The sequence below is a fragment of the Triturus cristatus genome, chromosome 1_2 (genome assembly GCF_964204655.1).
Source record: "Triturus cristatus chromosome 1_2, aTriCri1.1, whole genome shotgun sequence".
Classification (NCBI taxonomy): domain Eukaryota; kingdom Metazoa; phylum Chordata; class Amphibia; order Caudata; family Salamandridae; genus Triturus; species Triturus cristatus.
The window spans coordinates 1,060,470,753-1,060,479,124 of NC_140580.1; the positions used below are offsets into that span (position 1 = coordinate 1,060,470,753).

Genomic DNA, 8,372 nt, shown 5'->3' on the forward strand with positions numbered 1-8,372 from the left:
ACTATAACATGTGTGAAACCTATGGTTTTTTTAAGTGAATATATATATATATATATATGCAAAAAAGAAGCAGAGAACTCTGGGTAGTTCTCAAGTTTAGGTGAAAAGCAGCTCCTGTATGGAGCACTCTCAACACCAGCGACACTCTAGATCAGCTCACCTCAAATGTGTATGTATGTATGTATATATATATGTATATATATATATTATATATATATATATATATATATATATATATATATATATGTATGTGAATATATATATATATATATATATATATATATATATATTCACAGAAAAAACCATAGGTTTCAGGCACGTTATAGTTAGGAATTAGCATTTAAAAAACCTCAAATTCACTGAAAAAACCATAGGACATCACTCATGACATCTCAAATGACATCTCAAATGACATCATCCAGTGAATGTGTGTTTTTCTGAAAATTAAATATGTTTTTATAGATGTATATCTCAAGGTCGATGGAAGAATAAATGGGTATATAAGTGTCTAAATGGATTTGTTTTTGTAAAATTGATTGTGTAACTGACTGATTAAGTGTATCATAGTGAATACATGGCTTAGTAAGTAATGTTTAAATATGTAAATATATGTATCAGTCTCTCACTTTGTGTATAAGTGGCTGCATGGGTTGGTGAGTAGCTACATGGGTGTCTATATAGGTTTAGTTGGTTTTTTGAGTATCAGTCTGAGTGTCTGCATGGTTCGGTGGGGGGTATTACGTAGTGCATAGGTGCATGAATGAGTGACTCACTGTATGTGTTGAAGACAGCATGTGTGCAGGACTGTATGGGTGGATGAGTGTGTGTAAGGGTGTGTTAGTGAGTGAATGACTGTCTCAATAGTGTCTTTATGAGTAACTACATATGTTTTAAACTAGTATATGTGACTATTGGTGTATATAAGTGAGTATATGTGAGAGTGAGAGATTGAAAGAGTTCCTGTATGAATAAGTATGTGTTTCTATAAGTGATTGTTTAAAAGACTAAGTATGTGTAAGTTTCCGTAGAAGTAAGTGTGGTGGTGTGTGTATAACTGTATATGCAAGTAAATGTATGTTTGATTCTTTATTAGCATGAGTGACTGTGTGTGAGTAACTCTATGGATGAGTGGCATTGTGTAACAGGATGTATAGGTGTATGAGTACATATGATGAGTGAGTACATGTATGAGTGACTGTATAGGACTGTTGGTGAATGAGTGGATGTGTATGTGGATCTTAGAATTACTGAAGAGGTTGTTGTAACTGGTATTGGTATGTCCATTGTTTTGAAAATTGTAGTCTCTATTTTTGAATGTGTGTATCAAAGGTTATATTAGGGTGAGAGGAGGTCTGCCACTCTATCACAAGGATGATGTCATCAGTGATGTCATCAGTGATGTCATTTTAGATGTCATCGGTGATGTCATGAGTGATGTCACTGACCATGTCATGAGTGATGTAATATGTGACGTCATCAGCAGTGCATTGCGGGCGCGCGAGTTATAGTTAGCTGAACTAACTATAACGGGGGAATTTCAATGGTTTTGTACAAGTGAAAAGTCCAGCTAACTATAACACCCCCTGAAACCTATGGTTTTTTCAGTAATTTTCTGAGGTTTTTTAAATGCTAATTCCTAACTATGACTACATAGATGGGACATGTGAAGAAAGAAGAAAAAAAGCACAAAAAAAAAAAGAAGTGCAGAAAGAAGCGACAGAAGTCCTCAAAGACGAAGAAAAGTGCAGGAAGAAGGATAACGTGCAGAAAGAACAAAAAGAAGAGCAGAAAGAAGCCTTGTTGCAAAATCATCCTGTACCCTCAACTTTTTCAGACGGATACTGGTGGTAACTGAGTCTGACTAACCAGTCCTAGAGCCAGTGCTATGTTAAAAGACACTTAGAATACAGTGAAAACACCTACATACACTAGGGAACATTATGCGTTGGGGTCCCCCTGGGATTAGCATGACCTCCTTTGTAAGCCTCTAGTATATAATAGGGCAGGGGGATTAAAACTACCTCTTAAAACATGCCACAGGGCGTTTTTGCACACGTTAACTCAGGCCCCGTCCCCTCCCTTCACCACTGTGTAAACGCGCCCTGTGGCTGTTCTAAGTTGAGAGATTAAGTCCCCTTGAATCCTAAGGGTCACTAGGGTCAAACTAGACCACTAGGTACCTCCAGTAAGCGCCACAGAGCTGCGTTGCAGAGAGGTGTAAAAAGGGGCTTGGCCTCAGAACACCTGTCTGCAGCGCAGCTCCCTGGCGCATACTGGAGATGCCTGTTGGGCTAGTTGGCCCTCAGGGACCCTCAGTATTGAAGAGGAATTAATTCCCCAACTTACAACTCGCCAGGGGGCGCGTTTGCAGAGTGCTGCAAGGAGGGGGCGTGGCCTCCGGCGCGATGCCAGTCTTTTATTTATTTTAATTTTTTAAGAAGGGGGGCTGTGTGGTTCCCCTTCTTCTAATTTATTGGCCCTGATGACCCCATCCCCCAGGGCCTGTCTCCTAATTATATTTTTTTGACCCCAATCCCCAGGGCCGGCCACTGTTTATTTTTAAAAAATATATATTTATAGACACACCTAGGACATGCTGGACGAACCGTACGTACCTATCACCATGACGATTTGCGTGATATTCATTAAAAGGCGACTATGCATACAATGAATCCACGTGGAATGTATTTACACCACTAGTGGTGCTCTGACATGTCTGATGCCCTACCGTGCCTAATCCCGGTAGACACCCTTGTCGTTTATTTATACAAACATGGGTAGCTATTGACGGGCACATTTAATACACATGCACACCAAGCCATTCAAAGGGGATTCGACAAAAATTCGACAAACTATGCAAGAAACCCTCCTCACGGTTAATAAAACACACACTTGTTTTCGCACGGGTTATATTGCCCCATCTAACGTGCCTTCCTCGATGCCTATGTTATAACGCACAGTGCTATGCCATACATATTACAATCTGGGATCCATATCTTTGTCACAGTGCATATGCAACGTTACACTCCCCAGCACATATTTTATATTACAACTTTAGAGACTAGTTAGGTTACGCAACACTGCCCTGTGCATATTACACTCCAAGGCGCATATCGCATAGCACGAGCCAGTGCCTGTGCTATCTCGCGCTCTCCAATGAATCTGTCATTGCGCACAATGTATTGCATATTATATTTCACACCCGGTTCATCTTACATCACACTTTTTGGTGCATAGTTTATACCATACACTATCTAGTTTTCATTTTCAATCGTGCTCTCAGGACTATGTTCTATATAACACTGTGTTCACCTACCCTTTTCACTGGCATTACGTTTTGCGATAGGGGGTGGAGGGTCAGGGGGTGTTTCTGCCAAGTGAGCCCGGAGTCAGTCACAAACGTCCTCTTCTTCCTGAATAAAAGTGAGATTATGCTGCATACTTGTTCATATCTTAAGTAGTTCACACAGACACACGTTTTAAAAACAATAAATTTCCTAATACCCGCCTTCTCTGAACAGTTAGCTTGCTGCCCCATCCCCCTCCTCCCTATCCTCTGTTGTGTGAATCCATGGACTAGCCTCCTCCCTCCTGCCATGCATGGTCTGATGTGCTGCCACTGCCCTCAATTTAGTATGATGTACCAGTCCACTCCTCCTGCCCTCCATTGCCCAATTGTATGCCCCATCATTGACCTCTTGCTTAAACTCTGTGCTTAGCTTGCTGCCCCTATTCTCCTTCCCCCTGCCCTCCGATGTCTTTGTGCATGTCCCTGCTCCATCCTTTTTGCCCAACATGTTCCATGGACCTGCCACTCCTATCTACTGTGAGTGTTCTGTTGAGCTGCCACTCCCCTCCCACCTGCCTAGCATTGTTAGATGACTGTAACCTGTCCCTGCCACCTCCACCCTGCCTGTCCACATGCCATGCCCCTATCCTCTTCCTCCTGTCCTACATGGTCCATTGTACTGCCACACCCTTCTGCCCTCCCTGGTCTGGTGTGCTGCAACTGCTCCTCCTGCCTGCCCCGTGCGGTCTGTTGTGAGGCCCCTTCCCCTGAACTTTCTTGTCTGTGCACAGGTCCTGACCCTCCCTTCTATCCTCCATCGTCCTTTGTGCATGCCCCTGCACCCTCCTTCTTGCCCATCATAGCCATTGTGCTGCCACTAACCCTCCCACTTGCCATGCATGGTCTTCTGTGCTGCCATGGCCCCTCCCACCTTCCCTCCATGGTCTGTGTATGCCATCACAGTCTCTCTGTTGCTCTTCATGGTGTGTCTTGCTTCTAGTGCCCATCCTGCCTGACCTCCATGGCTATCTTGCTGCTCCTGCCCTGCCCCCTTGCCCCCAGCCCTCTGTTTACATGTGCAGACCCCTACTCCCTCCCTCCTGGCTTGTCTGTTCCATTGTAATGCCCCTGATCCGTCCCTCCTGCCCTTTATGGTCTGTTATGCTGCAGCTTTCTCTCCTGTCTGTCCATTATGGTCAGCTAGCTACCATTGCCTCTTGCCCCTCTGTTCTCTGTTGTCCATGTGCATGGTCCTGTCCCCTCCCTCTTGCTTTCTATTGATTGTTGTGCTGCACTCCCGTCCCGCATGCCCTGTGTGGTGTATTGTGCTGCTGCAAACCCTGATGCCTGCCCTGCAGGGTCAGTTTGGTGCACCTCTCCATGTCCCTCCTGTCCTCTGTTATCCAAGTCCATGTCCCTACCCCATTTCCGTCCATGATCCAATGTACCATACTTGCGAACATTTTGAACTTGGTAAGAGGGAGATTTTGTAAAAAAACTGGGGTATTGATTTTCCCCTTTGAGTTACATTGAAAAAGAGGAGATTGTAGACAGGAGATAGATCAAATAAAGCCCATTTGAGCTTAAAAACATTGGACGTTTCCTGGCTGAATCTGGTCTGTTGGCATGTATGGTTGTACTACCATTGCCTCTTCCTTCTGCCCACAATGGTCTATTACATTGCCACAGCCTCTCTTGCGAGTCCTGTATTGTTGTTTTGTTGCCCCTGCCCCCCTTTCCACTGCCCTCCATAGTCTGTTGTGCTGCCACGGCCCTTCCTGCCTGCTCAGTGTGGTTAAATTGTTGCCTTTGCACCCTCCTACCTGCCTTCAATTTACAGAGTCCGTACTCCTGGCCTCTGCCTCTCAACAGTATCCTAATGAACAACTAGATTGCTAACATTCTATATTTATTACAAAAGTGTGGAACGCCTGACGTCATCTTGATGTAATCAAAACTGTAATACCTACAGCATTTCCTTTAGAAATTACATATATGAGAGGGTCTTACTGGCATCAAAATTATGGTTAGTGCTCTAAAAGACTAAAATAAGGACACCTTTTCTGAGTTTTCAAATAGAGACAAAGCACTTTTAAATTATTTGTAATCTTTGTTCTTTTATCCAGTTGACCACTTGATTAAATGTTGCACTTAGGGGGGTGGATGTGGTGTTACTTCCAGAACTGCAGACTTTGCAACTGGGGAACCAGGTTGGAGTTTCTGCTTCAGCTCGACATTCTGTGATTCTGGTCAAATCACTTAGTCTCCCCATGTCTACAACCAAAATGAATTTGTTCTTGTGTGATGTAACCAATGCTCATGTAAAGCACTCCAATACCTGACAAGTCTGCACTATATAACACTGCAAAAACACAAAATAATAAGTGTTTTGCACACTTCTGTCATTGGGCTATATTTGGGCTACATTGGGTGATTTTGGGCTACATTTGGGCTCTTTTGTCTCCGGTGGCCATCTTGGGAGATTTATTTGTTATGAAGTTTCCTAATTTCCTCATGTACTGCAGTCTCCTCAGTAGGAAATGCTTTCAGTTTTTTACTTTGATTCCATCATGAAGGTATTCAGATATGTCACACATTTGCCATAAATTCTGAAAGTTAGCACTCTAGTTGCTCATTAGATCACTGTAGTAAAACTACTGTTCACCATGGAAGTCTACTCCTGGTATTAAAAGTGCATGTTTCAGTCTGCATGTCAGAATTTTTTAATGAAATAGAAGAGGATTTGAGAAGTCACTCAAAATGTGCCCTCATTTTCTTTCTTCAGCATTAATCATAATTTCTATGGCAAAATGAACCCCCTCATTGTGTTCCTTTTTAAATTAAATGTTTTAAGTGTTACCAGTTTATTCCAATCAAGATGGCTTCAGGTGTGCCATACTTTTGTTATAATGAAGACAGTAAGCGCTCTAGTTGTTTTTAAGAACACTCTGGGACATTCTGTCATTGGGCTACATCTGGGTGATATTTGGGCTCTTTTGTCTCTGGTGGCCATTTTGGGAGACTTATTTGTTATGAAGTTTCCTAATTTCCTCATTTACTGCAGTCTCCTCAGTAGGAAATACTTTCAGTTTTTTACTTTGATTCCATCAAGAAGGCATTCAGATGTGTCACACATTTGCCATAAATTCAGAATGTTAGCACTCTTTTTGCTCATTAGTTCACTGTAGTAAAGCTACTGCTCACCAGGGAAAACTGCTGCTGGTATTGAAAGTGCATGTTTCAGTCTGCATGTCAGAATTTTTTAATGAAATAGAAGAGGATTTGAGAAGTCACTCAAAATGTGCCCTAATTTTTCTTTCTGCAGCACTAATCATACTTTTTATGGAAAAATGAACCCCCTCATTTTGTTCCTTTTTAAATTAAATGTTTTAAGAGTTACCACTTTAATCCAAGCAAGATGGCTTCAGGTGTGCCATACGTTTATCATAAGTAGGACTGTTAGCGCTCTAGTTGTTCTTTGGAACACTCTGGGAAGCTGCAGTAGACCACAAAGGAATCAACTGACAGTCACTGCCCTTGTTGGATGTACATGTTTTACTGAGAATGTCAGACTTCATTCTCACATGACTGAGAAAGATAATGGGAATTTACAGAAAATAAGCTCTGTTTAGCTTGTAGATCACCTTCCAAACCTCTGTGGGGAAAAGCATGAGAAAATATTTTTCTCTCAATCATGATATCCCAGCAGAAGGCTTTTTCAAATGGTGAAATCACCTTAGAACATACCACAATTCCTAAAATGAGTATGGTACCATCAACAAATGATTTATAATGTAACTAAAGTCTTAAAACCTTCTATTAACTGCAATGCTTTTTAATGAGGTGCTATCATGTATATTGGTCCCATGATGGCTGCCAACACTTCTTGGATGAAGTGCTGACAGCCAATCAGATCTCAGGATGAGATGTGTGGTTAGGCTCCGCCCACATATATATGATTTTACTTTTGATTTTCTCAGGAACTACTGAACAGATTGACTCCATATATGCAAAAGGCACATCCCTGAGCTGAGGACTACCTCTGCCAAATTTCAAGTAATTCTGTTCAGCCGTTCGGGCTGTACCTTGGACTAAAGGTCCCTATGGAAAATTGCATGTGGAAAACGTGTTTTTGGACCCCCTTTTTTCTCAGCCCCCGCTTGGCGAATCCCCCCGAGACTTTCAGGGTAGGAGCGGAGCGGAGCGCCCCACCTATTTTGAAAATTTTGCGATGATTCGTCAACCGGCGCCAAAGTTATTCCAAATAGAATGTTGCGCATTTCCTATGGAAACACTGTCCTAACTATAACTCTACTGGCGACCGCCGAGAGAGCGAGAGAGAGAGAGATTGAGAGAGAGAGAGATTGAGAGAGAGAGAGAATTGAGAGAGAGAGAGATTGAGAGAGAGAGAGAGAGAGAGATTGAGAGAGAGAGAGATTGAGAGAGAGAGAGATTGAGAGAGAGAGAGATTGAGAGAGAGAGAGATTGAGAGAGAGAGAGGATTGAGAGAGAGAGAGATTGAGAGAGAGAGAGATTGAGAGAGAGAGAGAGATTGAGAGAGAGAGATTGAGAGAGAGAGAGAGATTGAGAGAGAGAGAGATTGAGAGAGAGAGAGATTGAGAGAGAGAGAGATTGAGAGAGAGAGAGATTGAGAGAGAGAGAGAGAGATTGAGAGAGAGAGAGATTGAGAGAGAGAGATTGAGAGAGAGAGAGATTGAGAGAGATTGAGAGAGAGAGAGATTGAGAGAGAGAGAGATTGAGAGAGAGAGAGATTGAGAGAGAGAGAGATTGAGAGAGAGAGAGATTGAGAGAGAGAGAGAGATTGAGAGAGAGAGAGAGATTGAGAGAGAGAGAGAGATTGAGAGAGAGAGAGAGATTGAGAGAGAGAGAGATTGAGAGAGAGAGAGATTGAGAGAGAGAGAGATTGAGAGAGAGAGATTGAGAGAGAGAGATTGAGAGAGAGAGATTGAGAGAGAGAGATTGAGAGAGAGAGATTGAGAGAGAGAGAGATTGAGAGAGAGAGAATTGAGAGAGAGAGAGATTGAGAGAGAGAGATTGAGAGAGAGAGAGATTGAGAGAGAGA

At 42.5% G+C, this 8,372-nt stretch overlaps 1 protein-coding gene across 3 annotated transcripts in view; it reads left to right on the forward strand.

Annotated features, from left to right (window-relative positions):
• The window catches only part of WDR5 (WD repeat domain 5), a 166,360-nt gene that overhangs the window by 108,723 nt on the left and 49,265 nt on the right, over nucleotides 1-8,372 (forward strand). The window lies entirely within an intron of this gene.